General features: G+C 41.5%; 1 protein-coding gene across 3 annotated transcripts in view; it reads left to right on the top strand.

Annotated features, from left to right (window-relative positions):
* The window catches only part of LOC150085550 (choline transporter-like protein 1), a 361536-nt gene that overhangs the window by 74574 nt on the left and 273708 nt on the right, over positions 1-13254 (top strand). Inside the window, exon 1 of one of the 3 annotated variants that reach the window (XM_090373334.1) lies at positions 11642-11998. The exons of the other annotated variants lie outside the window; for them this stretch is intronic. The gene's annotated coding sequence lies outside the window, so the exon portion shown is untranslated. Of the gene's footprint in view, positions 1-11641; positions 11999-13254 lie in introns of those variants that run through there. 3 annotated transcript variants of the gene reach the window in all.

Genomic DNA, 13254 nt, shown 5'->3' with positions numbered 1-13254 from the left:
CCATGCTGGTGGTCCTCTGCTGAGGGGGGGGAGTCGATGTTTGTGGGTTGCCCACTTCAATATCCAGTATTCACTGGCGAAGATGGGCTTCATGAGAGAAGGTACTGCGGATGCCCATATTTCAGAGGCATACAGAAAGGTAGGATACACAATGGTTTCCAGATATCTGATTGTGGTTCTTGCGTCTGTGTTATGAAGAAGATGTTGACGGGCAATCCAGCGCATTCGGTTGATCTTGCGTAGAACACATTCGATGTGACAGTTGAACCTAAGGTTTGGGTCGAAGGTTACACCGAGATCTTTGTGTTTAGTAACACTTGGAATAACTGCACCCTACAGTGAGGGTTGTATGGATGTGGGACACTTCTTCAGAGAAAAAACCATAATAACGGATTTTTGGGGGTTCAGTTTGAGACCGAAATGGTTGAGATGGCTAGAGAAAGCTGTGATCTTATTACAGATTTCCGATGTGATCACTCCCCTGTCGGCTGATGGTGGTATTTCCGTTAGGAACTTTATATCGTCGGCGTAGGTAATGACATCATCTCTGTTACACACAAACGGAATAAGGAGGGCGGTAAAAAGTAACCCCGATAAAACGCCACCTTGCGGCACACCAGCATTGATGGATCGGGTATAGCAGAGGTTACGATGAGTGAAGTACACTGTTCTGTTCCGGAGGAGCGAGTGCAGAAAAGCGAAAACGTCACCTTTGATCCGAAAGAAATTGGTTAGGAGATTCAGAAGGGCTGAGATGTTGAGGCTATCAAAAGCAGCTTCAATATCGGCATAAACAACCGCCATTTCTGATTTGGCCTCAAATGCATTTAAAATTTCCGTTTGGACTGCCAGAAGGTTGGAGACAGTTGATCTATTAGGGAGAACATAATGGACTTATTATTATTATTATTATTAGCTATATGGTGCAAGGAAGCCAGAGGCTTATGCTGTACTAGCCAAAAAAAAATTCCCAAGTTACCCTGAGAGAGAGAGAGAGAGAGAGAGAGAGAGAGAGAGAGAGAGAGAGAGAGAGAGATATCACCAAGAAAGAGAATGATGATATCCAGCTCAGGACCCTGGGTGTGCCAACCCCCATACTCATTTGCGGGTACAACAGCCCACGTGAATGACACAGTCGCTAGAATGGCCGCCCTCCCCACACCGAGTGGAAAAGACCTGAGTTCGAGTCCTGTCGATGACGTGAGGAATTTTTACGGGTTTTTGCACAACCTGGCTTAGTTAGTCGGACATGGTTTCTCTCCCGGAAATTCGGATTTTTCGTCCATAAAACCCACCACAGAACAACGTGTGTAGCACAGTACTTATAATCACTGTACTCCCCCGGACAGAAGCAATTTTTATAGGCTTTCTTCACGTGTTGGAATTAGCCGATCTCAGGCAAGGGGTGACAGCTCTCTCTCTCTCTCTCTCTCTCTCTCTCTCTCTCTCTCTCTCTCTCTCTCTCTCTCTCTCACGTTGAATATCGTAATTGGCTTGTTTCCAATTCTTCAGTTTCATTCTCTGTCCACACCAAAGTTCGCAACAATTTTAGAGCGGTTATTATTCAGTCCAAACTAGATTTTGAACAGACTAAGAGAAGAAAACTTGCTTCTTGCTCTAATTGTAGCCGACCATTCTGGTCTCTTGCCAAAGCTATTGGCCGCAACTTCTGCCCATCTCTGCTCCCACCTCTGTCAAACCAGATGGTTCTGTTGTCACTTTAGCCAAGGATAAAGCTGACCTGCTAGCATCCCATTTTTTCTTCCAACTCATGTATTAATGATCTTGGTAAAACACCTCCCACCATTCCCAACACGCTCCATTCAATGCCTCATGTGGTCTTCCATCAAAAGGATGCCAGAAGGATTTTGTCGAATCTTCATGCAAAGAAAGCTCCAGGTCGTGATGGTATTTCTCCACTTCTCAAAACGTATGCTCCTGAACTTACTCCTGTTCTTTACCGCCTTTTTTCACTTTCTTATTCCAAAGGTGTTTTTCCTTCTGCTTGGAAATTTGCTCATATCCAGCCAGTTCCTAAAAAGGGGTGACAAATCCCTCCCATCCAATTATCGTCCCATTGGAATTACTTCTACTCTTTCTAAAGTAATGGAGAAATCAATTAACCGCCAACTCTTAAACTACCTAGAAACCTTCCGTCTGATCAACGATCGCCAGTATGGATTCCGTCAGTGTCGAACCACTGCTGATATTCTGGCTTATGCTACCCATTTATGGACTAATTCAATGGAAAAGTTCGGTGAAACACAAACAGTTGCTCTTGACATCTCAAAGGCTTTCGATCGTGTTTGAAATAAAGGTCTTCTAAACAAGCTTTCATCTTAAGGTTTGCCACCTGTGTTTTGTAATTGGTTATCCAGTTTTCTCTCTGATCGCTTACAGTTGGTGATGGTAGATGGCACTCTGTCTTCTAAATTCTACACTAATACTGGTGTCCCCCAAGGTTCAGTTCTTTCCCCCACTATTTTCCTCTTGTATATTAATGACCTTCTTCCATTGACTGCAAATCCTATCCATAGTTGTGCCGATGATAGCACATTGCATTCCACTTTCCAGTTTGAGAAACTTTGCCCTGCTCAATCAGCTTGAACTTCACGAATATCCGCTACCAATTCCTTAAATGCCGATCTCCAGATAATTCTCCAGTGGGGCAAAGAAAATTTAGTTGATTTCAATCCTTCTAAAACTCACCCTTGTCTTATATCTCGCAAAAAGGATTCTTCTGCTGCTATGCTTATCTTTGGTGACACTCCGATTTTTAGGAAAAATGATATATCTCTTTTGGGGATTACCCTGACTTCTAATCTCTCTTTGGCACAAGCACATTACAAATATTGCTTCCTCTACATCAAAAAAACTTGGTTTTCTCTTTCGTTCTCGGCGTTACTTTTCTTCCAAACAGCTGTTCACTCTGTACAAATCGCAAATCCGCCCTACTGTGGAATATTGTTCCCACATCTCGGGCGGTGCCCCCAAAACCTCTCTCAGGCTTCTAATTTCCATTCAGGGCAGTTTAGTTAATTAATGACTTCTCTCTAACAGTCTCTCCACTCACTGTCTCATAGACGTACTGTTTCTGCTGCATGCCTTTTCTACAGATATTTCCATGGGCACTGTTCTTCTGAATTGGCTTCTATAATTTACTGTCTAACTTCAAACTCACAGAACCAACTTTTCATCTTCCTCGTTAATTCATTGAACTGCCGTTTTCTGGAACAACCTTCCTTCATACGTATTTCCTGAAAATTACAGTACACAGAAGTTCAAGTCTAATGTCAACAAATACTATAGGTCTAATGTCAACAAATGCTATAGGTCTAATATCAACAAATACTATAGGTTCTAATACCTCTCGTGTTTGGGGTTTTCATAAAAAAAAAAAAAAAGATCGGTTGCACATACGTCAGAAAAATGGTAACTGAAGTTTAATCTTTCTAAATGTAAGAGAACACAAAGCTTATAAGCTTATAAGCTAGGGATAACGAAATTAAAAGTGTTTCAGGATGAAAAAGACTCATGGTTTAAGATTCAATCAGGTATGAAATTTTCCATGCAGTTTAAAGAAGTGGCTTGAAAAGCATATGGTGTCTTGTCTGTGATATATAGGGAGAGAGAGAGAGAGATAATCTTTATTACCCTTCACGGCCATAAAGCCAGGGGCTTACAGTTTCCCAAACTTCCGGGAAAATTGAACAATTATTTACAAAAAGGTAATTTTACAAAGAAAACATTATAATACAAAGGAGAGAACTCCTTACGAGAGTTAATCTGATTGAGCTGGCTTAACATCGAGATAAGAGCACCAGCTCAATCAGACAGGAACAGATGCAAGGTACACATCAGTCATTGCTGATTAGTCCTACTCGTCATAATTTTTTTCCGGTAAGTCCGGTCAGCAGCGAATTTGTTGAGGTCGGCGTCCAGTGCCTGGGTTTGCTTGAGCATCTGCTGAGGAAGGAACCTGTCCGAGAGATGGAGTCGTGCTGAATGCGAGTAGAGCTCGGGATTGGCCCTAAGGGCAGCAGGGGGGATCCTCCAGCCACAGGTATCCCAGAATGAAGGTGTTGCCATTATGCCTGTTATCATCTTGACTGTTGCTAGGAGGCGTTGGTCGTCGACTAAGGTGGGAAGCCGTGGAATTCCGAGAGAGTTGGCAAGCTGCGTGGTACGAATCTGAGCTGGAAGGTTGTGCTTCCTGTTGGCCCACTTTAGGAGCCAGAATTCTGTGGCAAAGAGTGGTTTCTTTATTGACGGTGCCGCTGACGCCCAAATTTCAGCAGCATAGAGTAAAGGTGGAAAGATAACTGTTCTTATGTACCTCACAGTTATCTTTTTATCTGTGATATGAAGGAGATGTTGTTTTGCTATCCACCGGAGTCTTGAAGCACGTGTGAGGAGCATGTCGATGTGGGCGTTGAATCGAAGTTTTGGGTCGAATACAACGCCCAGATCACGATGGCTGGACACAATTGGGATGAGGGTGTTGCCGACCGAAGGCTGGAGAGAAGAAGGCGTTTGCTTCAATGAATACACCATGAATTCGGACTTAGCAGGATTGATCTTGAGCCCAAACTGGCAGAGGTAAGCTGTGACTGTGGTGAGAGTGTTGTTAATTTCCACTTTTACCAGATCTAGGTCTTGACCTGGGATGATGGGAGTGAGTATCTTGATATCGTCCGCACAGCTCAGTAGACATCGAGAATGTGCAACCAGTGGGAAGATAATGGATGAAAATAGAAGGCCCGAAATGACCCCTCCTTGTGGGACTCCTGCGGTGACGGATCTAGTAAGGGTGCGATCTCCTGTATGAAGCTTTATAACTCTGTTATTCAGAAGAGAGGAGAGAAAGCATAATATGTTCCCTGTGATCTGGAAGTGGCATTCCAGGAGAGTGAGAAGTTGGTTTACTTGGACGGCATCAAATGCAGCCTCAATGTCTAAGTAAGTCACAGCTAGTTCCTGCCTATTCTTCAATGCTGACAAGATAGTATTCGTGGTGGCTAGCAGATTGGTGATCGTTGATCTGTTTGGAAGGGAGTAGTGAATTTGGGCTGGATTACTGGGCAAGATCTGCTTAGTGAGGATGGGAAGTAAGGCCTTCTCCAGGAGCTTCAGCAGGCTGGAGGAGTTGGAGATGGGTCGGAAGTGTTTAGGTTTCGATGGCGACTGAACTTTGGCTAAAGGTTTGATGAGATAGTTTTTTCACTGCTGTGGGAAAATTTTGTTCGAGAGTAACTGGTTGAAGATAATTAAAAGTGGCTGAATAATGTACGGACTTAGGCATTTGAGCATGAATTGGGGAACTCCATCATCACCAGTGGTTGACGAGGCAGGTAGAGAATTGATGGCTACGATCAGCTGTTGTTTTGTAATCTGAACGTTGTTCAACACTTCTTGCTGGATGGGCTCTGTTAGTAGAGCTAGATCTGAGTTTGGCATAGGATTACGGTTAAATCTTGTGACGAAATCGAGCCACAATTCAGGATCAAGTTGTAAAGGAAAATGAGGGTTCACTTTCTTGTATGGGATTTTTCCTTTAGCCAGCTCACGGTTAACGTATAATTTGATTGCCTCGGATTTCAGGCGATTAAATTGAGCCCGTGCCCTTGAATAAACGATACGATCATTGACATTTTGCGACTGTTTCCATGTGCGATGGAGCTGTTGCTTCAGCTGGAAACTCATTTTGAGTTCAGAATTCGACCAAAGTCTTGTATATGGACTGATTGTGATCTTTTTGGAGGCAGCATATTTGGCAACCGTGTTGATCCAGTTTGTGAGAATGTTCACAGCTAGTTCTGGGTCACAAGTCTCTAAGGCCACCCAGGGAATGAGAGAGGCGGCTCTGATGCACTTATCTACGTCAAGTAAGTTGGGGCTAGTGATGTCAACCTTTGTTGTTGTCCTTCTGGCTTCTAATTTGGGGGATGGCAGATATGCGGTCACATGTATTGGGACATGATCAGAGTCAAATGACGTTTCTGTAATGTAATCAAGGGTACAAGGGAAAGAGGCTAGAACTAGATCTAAGAGGTTATTCCTCCTAGTTGGAGCTTCATTAATAAGTTGTAGGTCAGCACATCTCAAGTGTGCCAGAAGATCCTTTTTCAGATTAGATAGCTGAGGAGGTAAATTGAAATCACCACAAACTAAGTGAGAAGCTGTGGGATGCAGCTGATTGATTAACCAGTTGGAAACTTCAAGGATGACTTGCTGGGACGGCTTTGGGGGTATATACAGCACACAGACGTCAAACGTCACGAAGTTGTATCCTAACGTAACGAGGATTGCTTCATAGTTAGGAGAGTTACTGGATTTATTATCCAATAGCTTGAAAGCGGATTTCTTGTAGAATAATGCGACGCCTCCACCCTTGCGTGCAATCCGAGATGTGAATACGACCCCATAATCAGCTGGGGCAGCTGCCGCTAGGAATTCTTCATCATCATTCAGCCAGGTTTCGGTGATGGCGAGCAGGTCAAAATGTCCGGGGAGCAGAATTTGCTCCATAGTATCAAGCTTGTTCCTAAGACTACGCACATTCTGATAAAAGATGGTGCAAGCAGGTACTCTGGGTACTTTGATACGGATGGGTGGTCTCTGACATGGCACTACTCGATTCAGCGGGGTGTGTCTAGGATTGACGAGCACAGGGATCGGTATCTTGGTGTTCTGTGTCTGTGATTCTGGTTGCGGCAACAAGATCTGGGATTGCTATGAATCAGGGTACCATTGGTGGGAGTCCTTTCCATTACTTCTATGTCGCTGCCCGAGATATGGCATAACTAGAGCTCCAGCAGGCCAGATTTCAGGATTGAAGAGTGCTTCAAAATCTGCATCAGCTACATCGATCTTAAAGGAGGCGTAGGTGGGATATTTCGTGGACAGCTTAGTGACTCTACCGTTCATTTTGAATGCAGCAAGAAGGTTTTCCACATCATCAGCTGTGGTAGCAGGGGAGAGCCTACTAATGAAGACATTACGCATCCGCTTGTCCATCATTCGAGTGTTCGCAATTTGCATCTTGCTGAAGTGCAAATTGGTTCCAATAACTTTAAGATTGGGGCTCAGTTCCTTAAGAGTTGGATTACGGGTCAGTGTTCTTTGTTCTTTTGTTCGTTGGCTTGCAATCATTGCATACGTTGTAGTGTCTCTATGGGTCTTTACATTAGATACAATCGTAGTCCCTGTATAATGTTTACCTCTCACGTTGTTTGAGGTAGAGCCACAATTGCGATGTACTTCCGCGGAAAAAGCATTATCCGGTCTCGAGCGAGGGGACCCCATATGTGAGTTTTGTGATCGCGAAAAGGTGCAATTTGGCAGGTTTTGCTCCTGATGACTTCTCTGGATCTTCTGGGAGGCAGTATTTCCAGAGTATTCGCTGGCATCTGCTGTGATTTCAGGGCACACAACTTCAGACTCACATCTTGTAAGAATGGGGGATAGAGAGGAGTCATGTGATAATAAAGATGGGGTGGTTTGGGTAGGAACTCTCGGTTTCGCATGAACGTGTCCGTCCGGAGGATGCTGCTCATGATGGTTAGTTTGAAGAGCAAGATCACAAACAGAGTGCTTCAGGTCATCAAAGTTTTTTCCCAACACCTCCAATGTTTTGTGCATGCATTCATTTTGTTCTCGTAGTTGCTTGTTTTCAAGCAGTAGATTTTTTTTTTTTGATTTTGGTAGTTGTTGGCGCATCGGCTTCTGTGGCCATATTGCACCTCCCAAGGTTTTTGCAGTACTTTGATCCAAGCCCGAGGCGGGAATCGAACCCGCGACCTTTGGGTTGCCGGGCTTCAAGCAGTAGGTCTGCGAGGATATTATTAATTGGGGATAGCTTCTTACATAGAGTTGTCTCGATATTTGTGAGGAGCGAGACAAAGAGTGGACTGTGTTCGAGTGATGCTTGATTAAATATTGCAGAGATCTCTGTTGATAGGATGTTATCCTGTTGGGAACTACTTGATTTTTGCATGATGAGATTTTGTTCTGCCAGTAATGAGTCAGGGGTCAATTCCACATGTGAATCTGATGATCTCAGTTGTTCCGTGTCTACTTCAGGTGCGGGTTGGGTCCTGTGCTCAAGTGAATCCGAAATTTGGTTAACGTCATTGTTAGAAGTTTCACCAGTTGTTCCTAGTGACTGCATATAATTTTCTCCCTTACAGGGGGGACACTGCCATACTTTCCGTCGCTGCTTCCCGAGCCTCTTTAGGTCCAACGCGAGACATTCGCTTCCGTATGTCTTGAGACAGGAAGTACATTCTATAACTACGTCCGGAACAATGCCACAAATTACGCAGTTTTCATTATTTGGGTGATCTTGCTTTAAAGGCATTTTCAGATTTTAGGCGCAGATAAAGGATTACGAGTGGGTTGAAAAAGAGTTTACAATTGTGTTTAGTAGTCAAAGTAAAAGTGGTCTGTTGAGAGCGTTGTCCAGGCAAAACTGACAATTTTCAAAACTTCGTTGCCAGGCAAATAGCAGACAAATAATCAAACGCTTGATTGCCAAGTTTCTTCCAGCTTGTTGCCGAAGGCAGTCTCATAAGTAGAGCGGGAGCGTAAATAGGTCGGAGTTGTAAACGTCCTGCAATACGGGGGGTCGACTGGCGAATAACTCCAAACACAATGCAACTGCTTGACCTTGTGATACAGTAGTGGGCAAGAGTTAGTGAGCAGTGAAGACTAGTAACCAAGGAGTTAACATCCGGGCATTGAGACAAGCAAAGGCGGCAAATATGAATACAGTACAGGCAAGAAAAAAATCACGTAAAAAACAATAATTACCTAAAGATTCATGGTATTCATCTTCACCAAGGATGCAGGATAACTTAGGAAGTCACTATACGAACATATTACTCAGACTCGCTAAAAAAATACATTAAACACTGAAAATTTGAGGAGCTCAAGATTAGGCAGCCGTCACACCGACTCTCCGGCAAGATGTCTGGGACCTTCGCAAGTACGCAAAGATAATATACTTTTATATAAGACTATAAATGAGACCGTATTTAAGATATTGTGTTCGAGTCTGGAGGAGAACACACACCTGAAGAAAGACAGGGCTTCTACAAAAGATGCAAGGGAGTGCAACTAGATTAGTGATGATTACTAATAGATGTACATATGAAAAAACGGCTGAGAAGATGCGGACTCTAAAACTTGGGAACTAGATGTTTGGGGAGGCAGGCTAGTTGAGGTATATCAGGCGCCTAGAAAGAAATCGGTAAAATGAGCTATGGAGGCATATTTTCATTAGTGAAAAAGAAAAGAACGAGGAAGCACAAATAGAAAATTTTGGGGACTAAGTGAAGGCTGAATCTCATGAAGTTTACTTTCGGGTGGAATAAACTACTTTCCACAGAAACTGAGCCAGCGTGTTTGATAAAGTTCAAATCGGAATTGAATAGCCACGTATGCGACGGAAAAGATATGAATGATAGATTTTATATATTGTTTATTTTTTTATTTCTTTTGGTACATGCTGGAAAAGTTCACTTTCTTGCATTTTGCCATTACAATGCTAATACATGTTGTTGTTGTTTTCGTGGTACGGCTTTAGGAGCATTAGTGACTAAGGCCATATTGATCCTGTATACTATTGCGTGTGTTCTGTGGTCGATTTTCTGTTTGATGGACAAAAAAATCGAGTTTTCGGAAGAAAAAGCCATGCTACCTCGCCTGAAACCAACTAACTCGGCCACGCAGTGAAAAATTCCTCACGTCATCGACAGGACTCAGACTCAAGCAGGTATGAGGAGGACGGCGATCCTACCCACTGTGTTACACATGATGGCTGCTAATACATGAAGCATCCCTACATCTGTCCACTTGCTTTATATCGCATGATGCGAACACGTGATGCTATTACTGAAGGAGCGCTCCATTTCATGAAAATGATAGCTGTACCTAATAAAGTCTCCACTCAGTCTATATTTATGGAGAAAATAAGAAGAGAATGTGAGACAGATAAGAGTGATGACAGGTAGAAGAATATTTTAGTAATACACTTGGCAAAAAATATCATATGTTAATTAAAAAGCTACTCAAGACTTTTCACAAAAAGAAATATAGCTATCCAGGTATAAATTTTAAAATAAGCACACAGTATAGTGGAAAAAAAATATTAACAATATATTGTATAAAGAGATAAGACATCCATAGGAGAAAATGGAACAGGGAAGGCGAAAGAAGATTATTATTATTATTATTATTATCTGTTTATTTCCATAAGGAAACCACCCCGGGACGGCAAAGTGCCAGGAGGGTGCTAAGTACATATCAGGGTACGAGATACTACGTGCAGTGGGTTACATATACTGAACACGTAGTCTCGTCCCGAAATATTATATACACATTTTATGTTTAATACATACAGTATTTACACATTTATGATTGTGTACAAACATTATACAGCTCATATATTTACAATTCATTAATAATTCCACATATAACTTACATATTAACATAACTGTTACAGAAGGTATATTTTTACAGTCAACAGATTATTATTGTTCTTAAAGCAGAAAGCTTCACTTTTATTCACAATTCTTTAGTACTTTGCGGCCGATTCATATTTCGGTAAGTCTGTACGAATCCTGGAAGATCTCTTTCCGGTATGTTGCATCCTCACACAGTTTTTCGGCATCTATCTGTAGTGAGTTAAATATTCTCGCTGCATTTGATGGGAAGAATCTTTGCAGGCTACTAAGATTGTTCAGGACTGAACGCAGTGGATTATTTAGTTCTCCGCAACGTCTAGCAGTGGCACGCGGTTTAACTAGAATATTATCCAGGACTGGAGCATCCACTCTGCCTGTGAGCATTTGTGCGAGAGTGTGTATGTTCCTGTTAATTGTCCGCTGCATCCAGGGTGTGATGTTAAGGTTTGAGTAGAGAATGGCCCTTGAGATAGTAAAAGGGTGGCCAGCAACTCTGTTAAGCCATCGCAAGAACCAGTACTCGATCCCAAGGACGGGTATGATACATTTTGATCTTTGATCCCAAAGATCAAAATGTATCATACGTCCACTGGTTGCAAATCGAGAGGGTAACCAATAAGAGGAGGGAAAGATGGTGGCATTTTTAGGAGAGAATAGTCCATTTCGATGGCATTAATTACTACATTAGATTATTACACTGGATACATATATGCAATAATTACTACATTAGATTATTACACTGGATACATATATGCAATAATTACTACATCATTGTATGAAATAAGTGATATTTTATTCACTGGACCATTTCGAGTGTTAAAGAACTGAAGGAGTGTAATGAAAAAAAAGTCACCCCTATTATCAATAACATGCGTTCCAGTGACTGCTGGTACAAAGCGATAAATTCAGCAGAACCTAATCTCTAGTAGTGTTTCCTGAATTTTCTGAGATTCGTGCAAAATCTGTGATCCCCAGTCTGAGCGGAAAACTCGCCTTGTTTCATGAAGAAGTCATCCGCGATGAGGATGCATACTACACTGTGGCCAGTCATACGTCGTTGCGTTACCGTAACATCGATCACCTCACGGTCTTTTCTCCTGCTCGGGCAAGTGGCACGTGCGCACTGACGAGTGCTAAGCAACGTGCAGTACTGTCTTCCTGCCAGTGAGGTGCTAGCGCTACCTCGAGCAAGACCGCGAGATGCCGAACTCTACTAATGGGCGATTTAGTGAATGTGCGAATGGATGCTGAAGTGTATATACAGTTGTAGTAACTTCCTCTTTGTGCACGCATCAACAGGATGTTGGATACGAGTTTCAGAGATTTGCTCGTTGCTGTGCAGAAATAACACGAGAAAACGGAAGTTCGATTTTTATCCTGAGATTAATGCTGCCACATGTTCTTCCCATCAATCCACAAATTCTTTCATATGCTCATTGCTCAATGGTTATTAGTTAAGTGAGATTAATTCTGTCTATTAGGTGGTTGGCTAGCAAATTAAAATCATATCTTCTATTTATGCTGTTTTTCAGGTATGTAGCAATTTTAACAAAAAATAAATAATTAATAAATAAACAGGAGAGAGTGAGAGAGAGAAACTGTTTTCTTCCCACCTGTTCCTAAAATCTAGGTTAACAACATTTATTCTTTTAAGTTTTTTGTTTTTTGTTAGTTTTTTTTTTTTTTTAAATTCTTTCTGATAATATTTTGCATTATATGCTATAGATAAATAAATCATATCAGTTATGTATAGTATTATCTAAGTGTCTGTTTAAATATTTATTAAAATTTAATTCAGAAACCCTCTTGAATATAAGAAGTTAAGTCGCGTATTTATGTGCAATGCGTTTACAAGAAGTCATTCATTATATAAAGAGGACGGCAGAAAAACAGATGATATTTAAAAATGGCAGTCACAGATGTTTAAAATATCTTTCAAAAACACTTGTGACAACCGAATTTTTAATGAGACAAGAGATCGGTATATCAATTTTATTTATTTATTTATTTTTATATGGTGTTTCATTTATTCACAGTTTACTGAAGTAAATGCGAAGTAATTGTAAACATGTGCAATTAATTGTTAAGAAGGAAATGAGTTCGATCGCGTTTTTCTGGGGCCCGACTTAATTCAGTAATAAGTTTTTCCATTTTTTCTCATTACTAAATTACCATACAGTAAAGTTTGCAATCATCAATAACAAATTTGAAAGTGATACTTTAGCTAAAAGATTTTCAGTAATCGAAAATGCTCTCTTTATGTTTCTGAAAGAAAATGGCAATTCTGGTTTTAAGTGTTAAAGGAATTCTCAACAACTGCTGGCGACTCTCAACTAATCACGCACGGGTGCTTATGTGTTTGTTCACTGTGATGCCGCAACGAACAACGCATATGTGGCACATATATTGTTGCCAGAGCTGCCAAGGTTACCTATATGCTACTGCCGGTGATATTGAACTGTATACTTCCACAAGTTAGCCTTGGTTACCATTTAACATTCGGGTGACCTTTACTAACTCTCGTATGACCAGTTGTATTTCTTCCTGTTTTCATTATTGTTATTATGGAATAGTCAGGAGATGAGGAAATATTCTCTCTTAAAATTTAACTTCCCTTTTTAAAGATTGGATAAAATTTAGGAAATCTCTTCATACCACAATTCACTTAAAGGAAGATGGTAACAGAACACCTTTAGGCCGTCGGGAGAGGAATTATGTAATTTCTATTTTAAATCATGCCAAATTATGCAAATTACTTTCAGCGCGTAGCCCTTTCAAGTAGCAGAGT

The sequence above is a fragment of the Mastigoproctus giganteus genome, chromosome 5, assembly GCF_048544385.1.
Source record: "Mastigoproctus giganteus isolate SK-2022 chromosome 5, ASM4854438v1, whole genome shotgun sequence".
NCBI classification, from domain to species: domain Eukaryota; kingdom Metazoa; phylum Arthropoda; class Arachnida; order Uropygi; family Thelyphonidae; genus Mastigoproctus; species Mastigoproctus giganteus.
Note: the sequence above shows the minus strand (reverse complement) of the source record. Positions and strands in the feature narration are given on the sequence as shown.